At 37.3% G+C, this 10608-nt stretch overlaps 1 long non-coding RNA gene across 1 annotated transcript in view; it reads left to right on the top strand.

The window, feature by feature from the left end:
• Positions 1-9931, top strand: part of LOC132343227 (uncharacterized) — a 141435-nt gene extending 131504 nt beyond the window's left edge. Inside the window, exon 4 of the long non-coding RNA XR_009491955.1 lies at positions 9256-9931. This is a non-coding gene — a long non-coding RNA (uncharacterized lncRNA). The remainder of the gene's footprint in view (positions 1-9255) is intronic.
• The last annotated feature ends 677 nt before the right edge of the window (positions 9932-10608 follow it).

Here is a 10608-nt window from a genome sequence, read left to right on the forward strand (position 1 = left end):
TTTCTGTGTGTTGATTTTATATCCTGCAACTTTACTGTAGTCATTGATTATTTCTAGTAATTTTCTGGTGGACTCTTTAGGGTTTTCTATGTAGAGGATCATGTCATCTGCAAATAGTGAGAGTTTTACTTCTTCTTTTCCAATTTGGATTCCTTTTATTTCTTTTTCTGCTCTGATTGCTGTGGCCAAAACTTCCAAAACTATGTTGAATAGTAATGGTGAAAGTGGGCACCCTTGTCTTGTTCCTGACTTTAGAGGAAATGCTTTCAATTTTTCACCATTGAGGATAATGTTTGCAGTGGGTTTGTCATATATAGCTTTTATTATGTTGAGGTATGTTCCTTCTATTCCTGCTTTCTGGAGAGTTTTTATCATAAATGGATGTTGAATTTTGTCAAAGGCTTTCTCTGCATCTATTGAGATAATCATATGGTTTTTATTTTTCAATTTGTTAATGTGGTGTATTACATTGATTGATTTGCGGATATTGAAGAATCCTTGCATCCCTGGGATAAAGCCCACTTGATCATGGTGTATGATCTTTTTAATGTGTTGTTGGATTCTGATTGCTAGAATTTTGTTAAGGATTTTTGCATCTATGTTCATCAGTGATATTAGCCTGTAGTTTTCTTTTTTTGTGGGATCTTTGTCAGGTTTTGGTATTAGGGTGATGGTGGCCTCATAGAATGAGTTTGGAAGTTTACCTTCCTCTGCAATTTTCTGGAAGAGTTTGAGCAGGATAGGTGTTAGCTCTTCTCTAAATTTTTGGTAGAATTAAGCTGTGAAGCCGTCTGGACCGGGGCTTTTGTTTGCTGGAAGATTTTTGATTACAGTTTCAATTTCCATGCTTGTGATGGGTCTGTTAAGATTTTCTATTTCTTCCTGGTCCAGTTTTGGAAAGTTGTACTTTTCTAAGAATTTGTCCATTTCTTCCACGTTGTCCATTTTATTGGCATATAATTGTTGATAGTAGTCTCTTATGATCCTTTGTATTTCTGTGTTGTCTGTTGTGATCTCTCCATTTTCGTTTCTAATTTTGTTGATTTGATTTTTCTCCCTTTGTTTCTTGATGAGTCTGGCTAATGGTTTGTCAATTTCATTTATCCTTTCAAAGAACCAGCTTTTGGTTTTGTTGATTTTTGCTATGGTCTCTTTTGTTTCTTTTGCATTTATTTCTGCTCTAATTTTTAAGATTTCTTTCCTTCTACTAACCCTGGGGTTCTTCATTTCTTCCTTTTCTAGTTGCTTTAGGTGTAGAGTTAGGTTATTTATTTGACTTTTTTCTTGTTTCTTGAGGTGTGCCTGTATTGCTATGAACTTTCCCCTTAGGACTTCTTTTACCGTGTCCCACAGGTTTTGGGTTGTTGTGTTTTCATTTTCATTCGTTTCTATGCAAATTTTGATTTCTTTTTTGATTTCTTCTGTGATTTGTTGGTTATTCAGCAGCGTGTTGTTCAGCCTCCATATGTTGGAATTTTTAATAGTTTTTCTCCTGTAATTGAGATCTAATCTTACTGCATTGTGGTCAGAAAAAATGCTTGGAATGATTTCTATCTTTTTGAATTTACCAAGGCTAGCTTTATGGCCCAGGATGTGATCTATCCTGGAGAAGGTTCCATGTGCGCTTGAGAAAAAGGTGAAATTCATTGTTTTGGGATGAAATGACCTATAGATATCAATTAGGTCTAACTGGTCTATTGTATCGTTTAAAGTTTGTGTTTCCTTGTTAATTTTCTGTTTAGTTGATCTATCCATAGGTGTGAGTGGGGTATTAAAGTCTCCCACTATTATTGTGTTATTGTTAATTTCTCCTTTCATACTTGTTAGCATTTGTCTTACGTACTGTGGTGCTCCCGTGTTGGGTGCATATATATTTATAATTGTTATATCTTCTTCTTGGATTGATCCTTTGATCATTATGTAGTGACCTTCTTTGTCTCTTTTCACAGCCTTTGTTTTAAAGTCTATTTTATCTGATATGAGTATTGCTACTCCTGCTTTCTTTTGGTCTCTATTTGCATGGAAAATCTTTTTCCAGCCCTTCACTTTCAGTCTGTATGTGTCCCCTGTTTTGAGGTGGGTCTCTTGTAGACAACATATGTAGGGGTCTTGTTTTTGTATCCATTCAGCCAGTCTTTGTCTTTTGGTTGGGGCATTCAACCCATTTACGTTTAAGGTAATTACTGATAAGTATGTTCCCGTTGCCATTTACTTTATTGTTTTGGGTTCGAGTTTATACACCGTTTTTGTGTTTCCTGTCTAGAGAATATCCTTTAGTATTTGTTGGAGAGCTGGTTTGGTGGTGCAGAATTCTCTCAGCTTTTGCTTGTCTGAAAAGCTTTTGATTTCTCCTTCATACTTGAATGAGATCCTTGCTGGGTACAATAATCTGGGCTGTAGGTTATTTTCTTTCATCATTTTAAGTATGTCTTGCCATTCCCTCCTGGCTTGAAGAGTTTCTATTGAAAGATCAGCTGTTATCCTTATGGGAATTCCCTTGTGTGTTATTTGTTGTTTTTCCCTTGCTGCTTTTAATATTTGTTCTTTGTGTTTGATCTTTGTTAATTTGATTAATATGTGTCTTGGGGTGTTTCTCCTTGGGTTTATCCTGTTTGGTACTCTCTGGGTTTCTTGGACTTGGGTGATTATTTCCTTCCCCATTTTAGGGAAGTTTTCCACTATTATCTCCTCAAGTATTTTCTCATGGTCTTTCTTTTTGTCTTCTTCTTCTGGAACCCCTATGATTCGAATGTTGTAGCGTTTAATATTGTCCTGGAGGTCTCTGAGATTGTCCTCATTTCTTTTAATTCGTTTTTCTTTTATCCTCTCTGATTCATTTATTTCTACCATTCTATCTTCTAATTCACTAATCCTGTCTTCTGCCTCTGTTATTCTACTATTTGTTGCCTCCAGAGTGTTTTTAATTTCACTTATTGCATTATTCATTATATATTGACTCTTTTTTATTTCTTCTAGGTCCTTGTTAAACCTTTCTTGCATCTTCTCAATCCTTGTCTCCAGGCTATTTATCTGTGATTCCATTTTAGTTTCAAGATTTTGGATCAATTTCACTATCATTATTCGGAATTCTTTATCAGGTAGATTCCCTATCTCTTCCTCTTTTGTTTGGTTTGGTGGGCATTTATCCTGTTCCTTTATCTGCTGAGTATTCCTCTGTCTCTTCATCTTGTTTAAATTGCTGAGTTTGGGGTGTCCTTTCTGTATTCTGGCAGTTTGTGGAGTTCTCTTTATTGTGGTGTTTCCTCGCTGTGTGTGGGTTTGTACAGGTGGCTTGTCAAGGTTTCCTGGTTAGGGAAGCTTGTGTCGGTGTTCTGGTGGGTGGAGCTGTATTTCTTCTCTCTGGAGTGCAATGAAATGTCCAGTAATGAGTTATGAGATGTCTATAGTTTTGGGGTGACTTTGGGCAGCCTGTATCTTGAAGCTCAGGGCTGTGTTCCTTTGTTGCTGGAGAATTTGCTTGGTATGTCTTGCCCTGGAACTTATTGGCCCTTGTGTGGTGCTTGGTTTCAGTGTCGGTATGGAGGCATTTGATGAGCTCCTGTGAATGAATGTTCCTTGGAGTCAGGAGTTCCCTGGAGTCAGGGTTTGGACTTAAGTCTCCTGCTTCCGATTATCGGTCTTATTTTTACAGTAGTTTCAAAACTTCTCCTTCTATACAGCACCATTGATAAAACATCTACATTAAAGATGATAAGTTTCTCTACAGTGAGGGTCACTCAGAGAGGTTCACAGGGTTACATGGAGAAGAGAAGAGGGAGGAGGGAGTTAGAGGTGACCCAAATGAGATGAGGTGAATCAATAGTGGAGAGAGTGGGCTAGCCAGTAGTCACTTCCTTATGTGCACTCCACAACTGGACCACTCAGAGATGTTCACGGGGTTATACAGAGAAGAGAAGAAGGAGGAAGGTAACAGAGGTGGCCAGAAGGATAAAAGGGGGGAATGAAAAGGAGGGAGACAGATCCAGCCAGTAATCAGTTCCCTAAGTGTTCTCCACCGTCTGGAACACACAGAAATTCACAGAGTTGGGTAGAGTAGAGAGGGGTTAGGGAGGAGACACAGGCGACCTGGTGGAGAAAAAGGAGGGTCCAAAGGGAGAGAGAGCAGTCAAGCCAGTAATCTCACTCCCTAGTGAAAAATGGGTCCTGAAGATTGGGTCCTTAAAGGTACAAAATTGGTAACAAATACATAAAAGCAAAAATTAAAAATCTAGAGTAGAGTTTGGAATTTCAAAAATACGATGTTAAAGAAAAGAAGAAGGAAAAGAAAGAGAGAAAGAACGAACAAACAAAAACAAACAAGGTCGCGAAAATTATAAAGAAAGTACAGGTACAAAATTGATAACTAATACCAGAAAGCGAAAATTAAAAATCTAGAGTAGAGTTTGGAATTTCAAAAATACGATGTTAAAGAAAAGAAGAAGGAAAAGAAAGAGAGAAAAAACGAACAAACAAAAACAAACAAGGTCGCGAAAATTATAAAGAAAGTACAGGTACAAAATTGATAACTAATACCAGAAAGCAAAAATTAAAAATCTAGAGTAGAGTTTGGAATTTCAAAAATACAATGTTAAAAAAAAAAAAAAAAAAAAGAAGAAGAAAAATAAAGAGAGAAAACAAACAAACAAATACGAACAATGTCACAAAAATTATACAGAAAATACAGGTACAAAATTGATATCAAATACCAAAAAGCATAAATTAAAAATCTAGAGTAAAGTTTGGAATTTCAGATATACAATGTTATATAAAAGAAGAAGAGAAAGAAACAGAGAAGAAGAAAAAAAAAAAAAGTCACAGAAATTATATAAAAAAAAACTATAGGTACAAAATTGATAACATATACCAAAAAGTGAAAATTAAAAATCTAGAGTAGAGTTTGGAATTTCAAAGATACAATGTTAAAGAAAAGAAGAAAAAAACAAAAACAAACAAACAAAAAAAACAAGGTCAAAAAATTATAAAATATATATATATGAAGTTTGCTGAAGAAGAAAAAAATAGGGTCTTTTTTTTTTTTTTTGCAAAGTAATAGGTTATAAAAGTGAAAATTAAAGGAACAATAGAGGACTTAAAAAAAATTTTTTTTAATTAAAAAAAAAAGAAAGAATGATCGTAAAAATACTAAAAATATATCTAGGACTTTTTTTTTTTTTTTTTTGTGGGTGTTGTGGGTTCAGTTCATTTTTGGCTAGTTCCTTGGTCAGATTTATATTTCTCAAGATCTATAGGCCCCTTCCTATGTAGTCCGTAGTAACCACAGGGTTTTGATCTATTGCCTGTAGCTTCCAAGGCGTTTCCCTCTGTTATATCTTCTTCTGTTTGCTAGTCTCTTCAGTATCTGGTTTCCGCCCTGACTCAAAAGGCACGGTGGAGGACACTTTTTTTTTTTTTAGGCTTACTTGTTCAGTCGCGCTGTGGGGAGGGAGGGAGGGATGCTGCAAACAAATAACACTGGCGTGGGCTCGCAGTGCCTCAGCCACCCTGGGTCTGCCCCTGCTCACGGCGCGTGTAGCCTCCCTCTCCACACTGCTCGGACTCTAGGTTGTTCCGCCAGGAACAATCCGAGGCTGGCCCTGGGCTGCATGCACCTCCCAGGTCCAAGCCGCTCAGGTTCAGGCACTCGGGTAGTCCTCAGAGGCGCAGACTCAGTTGGGCCTGCGTTTTGTGCTCTTCCCAGGTCCAAGCGCCAATTTGCTCTTCCTAGGCGAGCGCCAATGTTGCGACTTATCGCCTCCCCGCCACTCGGTTATCTGGATGTAAAACCGGCGCACCTTCTCAGGCAGATGTTGACCGTCCAGACCCCCAAGAAGTTTTAGTTAGCAAAGAAGCCTGCTTACAATTTTATAGATAATGTCTCTCTGGGGCTGCGATTGCCCCCTTCCGGCTCTGGCTGCCTGTCACCGGAGGGGGAAGGTCTGCAGCCGGCTATCTCTGTTCAGTCCTTTGTTCTGTGCGCGGGCCTGGCGGTCTTAGGTTAGGGCTGGCTTTTCGCGTGGTAGGTATCCCACAGTCTGGTTTGCTAGCCCAAATTATTTCGCTCAGATAGCGCTCAGGGTATTCAGGCCAGATTCTTACTCTCAGCGATGCAGCCCGCGCCGCGCCTCCCTGCCCAGCCCCGGTTTGCTAATGGCGGATGCAGGCGTCTGCGCTGCTTCTCTGCTGGGGGAGTTACCGTAGGGCTCGCAATCTGCGAGTTTTAAATTGTTTATTTATTTTTTCTCCCTGTTATGTTGCCCTCTGTGCTTCCAAAGCTCGGCACAGATTCGGCAGTGAGAAGGTTTCCTGATGTTTGGAAACTTCTCTCTTTTTAAGATTCCCTTCCCGGGACGGAACTCCGTCCCTCCCTGTTTTGTCTCTTTTTTGTTTTGTTTTTAATATTTTTTCCTACCTCCTTTCGAAGAGTTGGGTTGCTTTTCTGGGTGCCTGATGTCCTCTGCCGGCATTCAGAAGTTGTTTTGTGGAATTTACTCGACGTTTAAATGCTCTTTTGATGAATTTGTGGGGGAGAAAGTGTTCTCCCGGTCCTACTCCTCCGCCATCTTGGCTCCTCCTGTCTCTACTTCTGATGTTTAAATCAGTTTATTGGTATTTGAACATGTTAAGAAACACAGACTAACTGATTTTTCTGAGGTTTTGTAATTCTAGAATGTAAATTTTTGTTAAAAAATAAAACTTATCTTTTCATCTGTGAGATATATTTACATATGAAAATGAGTAATGAAAAATAGACTTTCAGTTTTTGAAGACTATGATTAAAAATATGAATCAAAAAGAGTGGATATATACCAGAAACTAATAGTGTTGTAAATCAACTATACTTCAGTTTTAAAAAATTGAAAAAAAAAGAGTGAATAGTTTTCTAATTTGTTAAGATTCACTTTTTTTCTAAGTTTAAAATAAAGTCTAAATATCTTTCTATTATAAAGTAAAATTAAGTTCATTGAGTTTTTAAAAATTAATGAAATAATGCACTATTAGTGAAATGAATTGTTCATCCTAAGTGGATTTTCTGGTTGACTAGAGCTTATGCTTAGTCTGTTAAACATCTACGCACATACACACAATTGATTCTTCTCCTTCTTAAGCAGAATATACTTAAATAATTAAACTCAGCACTGCTCTGAGTTAAACAAAGACATCGCTGAATGTGTTGAGAGACTTACAAAAATATCAAAAGCAAGGCATGAAAGTAACTACAGAGAGCAGAGCAGTGTTAGAAAGTTCTTATCCTTTTAGATATAGGTCTCTTCCCCACTCTTAAAAGTTATTGAGGATGCTAAAGTGCTTTCACTTATGTAGGTTATATGAATTGATTTTTAGATATTAGAAATTGAAGTTGAGATAGTAAAATTTTATTTATTCATTTAAACACAAATTCATAGCACTTCAACATAAATTCATTTAAACATAAATTCATCTATTTTAATGAAAAATAGCTATACTTTCCAAAACAAACAAAAATAGTGAGAAGAGTGACACTGCTTTTACTTTTATACAATTAAAAAATATCTCTGGCTTGGGAAGGCAGCAGATTCTCATAACTGTTCTGTTTCAATCTGTTGCACTAGGTTGTTTTGGCTGACATAGATAATGAATATTCAGACACACACAGAGGAATAGTTGGAAAAGGGTATAACAGCCTTTCCAGAACGTTTTAGATATTGTATTTGCATACTATTACCAACTAAATAAGTGGTAGTTTCTTACAGGGTTTTTGCAATGTGAAATGTCTTATCAGTGAATTTTTCTTACTTTATTACATTAAAATTCATTGTTCTATGTCACATTTTAAAAGTATCTCTTACCCATACTAGACTTTGTAATATCATTCATTTGTCATTTGGAAAATATTAGTTTACTGAGATATGCAGATTTTCCAAACGTTGACCTAGTTTGTTAGGCAATAGCAAAAAAAAAATAAAAAAAAATCACATGTATTAATATTACCCTGCTCTTCCTAGAATCATTTACAAAACTCCAAGTTCATGGTGGCAGTTAAAAGTTTCCCAGAATTTCTTGAACACTCAAAATGTCTTATTGTCAAAAAAAAAAATCTATTAGTTATTTTCTTTGTGAGGCTTACTTTGTTCATTTTGGGGAAAAAATGCTATTGTTTCCAAGTGTGAACCAGTATCTCTGTGATTATTTCTTTCAAATAAAACTGATATTCCATGAAAAAAGTGGCTAATTTAACTCACAACTTAAATAATTGCATATGCGCAATTACTTGAGATAGCCGTCATACCATAATGGAACCAAAGTGTTTATGCATGCTTCCTATTTTGTCACATATAACAATAAAAAGACATTAAAAACATAGTATTCAAGGGTTCATTTTTATTTATTTATTTTTATTGAGTTATAATTAACATACCAAATTATGTTAGTTTTGTGTGTACAATGTAGCAAGTCCATATTTTTTATCCATTGTGACATCATCACCACAATAAGGCCAGCTGGCATCTGTCACTACACCAAGTTTACAGTATTATTGACTATATTCCCTATATAGTACATTATATCCCTATGACATTTACTTTATAGCTGAAAATTTGTACCTGTTAATCCCCTTCACGTGTTTTGTCTATCCTACTTCTTCCTTCCTTTTTGGCAGCCGCCAGTTTGTTCTCTGTATCTATAAGTCTGTTTCTGGTTTTGTTTGTTCATTTGTTTTGTTTTTTTAGATTATGTGCGTAAGTGAAGTCCTAGGGTATTTGTTTTTCTTTGTCTGGCATAATACTTTGGGTACATTAATTTTGCTGCAAACTGTAAGATTAATTCTTTTTATGGCTGAGTAATATTTCACATATATGTGTGTATGGGATTCTCAGGTGACTCAGTGGTAAAGAATCTGCTTGCCCATGCAGGAGTCACTGGAGATGTGGATTCAGACCCTGGGTTGGGAAGATCGCCTGGAGGAGGAAATGGCAAACCACTCCAGTATTCTGGTCAGAATAACCCTGTAGACAGAGGAGTCTGGTGGCCTGCAGACCACAGGATTGCAAAGAGTCAGACACAGCTGAGCGACTAAGCACTGAGCACACATATATGTATGTGTGTGTATGTGTAATACACATCTTCTTTATCTGTGATATCTTTATCACATCTTCCTTATCTGTTCATCTTTTGCTGAGCACTTAGGTTGCTTCCATATCTTGGCTATTGTAAATAGTGCTGCAATAAACATAAGGGCACATATATCTTTTCAAATTAGTGTTTTTTGTTTTCTTTCAGATAAATACTCAGAAGTGGAATTGCTGGATCATATGGTGGCATTATTTTTAATTTTTGTGGAACCTCTATATATGGACAGAGGAGCCTGGATGGCTATAGTCCATGGAGCCGCAAAAGAGTTGGACCGACAGCGACTAAACAACAGTACTGGACTGTTTTCCATCGTGGCTGCACCAATTTACTCTCCCACCAAGTGCTCCAGTGTTCTCTTTCTCTGCATTTTCACGAACACTTTTTTTCTTGTCTTTTTGATGAATTCCATTTCTGCAAGTGTGGAGTGATATCACATTGTTCTTTCCCCTAATATTAGTGATACTGAGCATCTTTCATGTGAATGTTTGGAATCTGTATATTGTCTATGAAAATAGGTTTTTAAAAATTGATATGTAGGAGAAGGAAACGGCAACCCACTCCAGTGTTCTTGCCTGGAGAATCTCAGGGACAGGGGAGCGTGGTAGGCTCCCTTCTATGGGGCCCCACAGAGTCAGAGATGACTGAAGCAACTTAGCAGCCGCAGTGATAGAAAATGAAAACAAAAAGTTACTATATCCTCAGAATATTGTCTGTCACATGCCAATCAATACAATTAAAGATAATAGAAATAGCCAAAAAAAAAATTGATATGTATGTATGTATACTTTGTTTTGAATATCAATCCCTTCCTTATCTGATATATTCTTTTCAAATATCTTCTCCCATTCAGTAGGCAGCTTTTTCCATTTGTTGATGGTTTCCTTAGCTGTGCAAAAGCTTTTTCAGTGAATATAGCCCCTTTTGTTTATCTTCGCTTTCATTGCCCTTGCCTGGAAAGACATATACAAACAATGTTAAGATCAACATCAAAGAGGTTACTGCCTATGTTTTTTTCTAAAAGTTTTATCATTTCAAGTGTTACATTTAAGTCTTGAATTCATTTCAGTTCAGTTCAGTCGCTCAGTCGTGTCCGACTCTTTGCGACCCCATGAATCGCAGCACGCCAGGCCTCTCTGTCCATCACCAACTCCCGGAGTTCACTCAGACTCACGTCCATCGAGTCAGTGATGCCATCCAGCCATCTCATCCTCTGTCGTCCCCTTCTCCTCCTACCCTCAATCCCTCCCAGCATCAGAGTTTTTTCCAATGAGTCAACTCCTCGCATGAGGTGGCCAAAGTACTGGAGTTTCAGCTTTAACATCATTCCTTCCAAAGAAATCCCAGGGCTGATCTCCTTCAGAATGGACTGGTTGGACCTCCTTGCAGTCCAAGGGACTCTCAAGAGTCTTCTCCAACACCACAGTTCAAAAGCATCAATTCTTTGGCGCTCAGCCTTCTTCACAATCCAACTCTCACATCCATACATGACCACTTGAAAAA

This window comes from Bos taurus, chromosome 20 (assembly GCF_002263795.3).
Source record: "Bos taurus isolate L1 Dominette 01449 registration number 42190680 breed Hereford chromosome 20, ARS-UCD2.0, whole genome shotgun sequence".
In the NCBI taxonomy this organism is placed as follows: Eukaryota; Metazoa; Chordata; class Mammalia; order Artiodactyla; family Bovidae; genus Bos; species Bos taurus.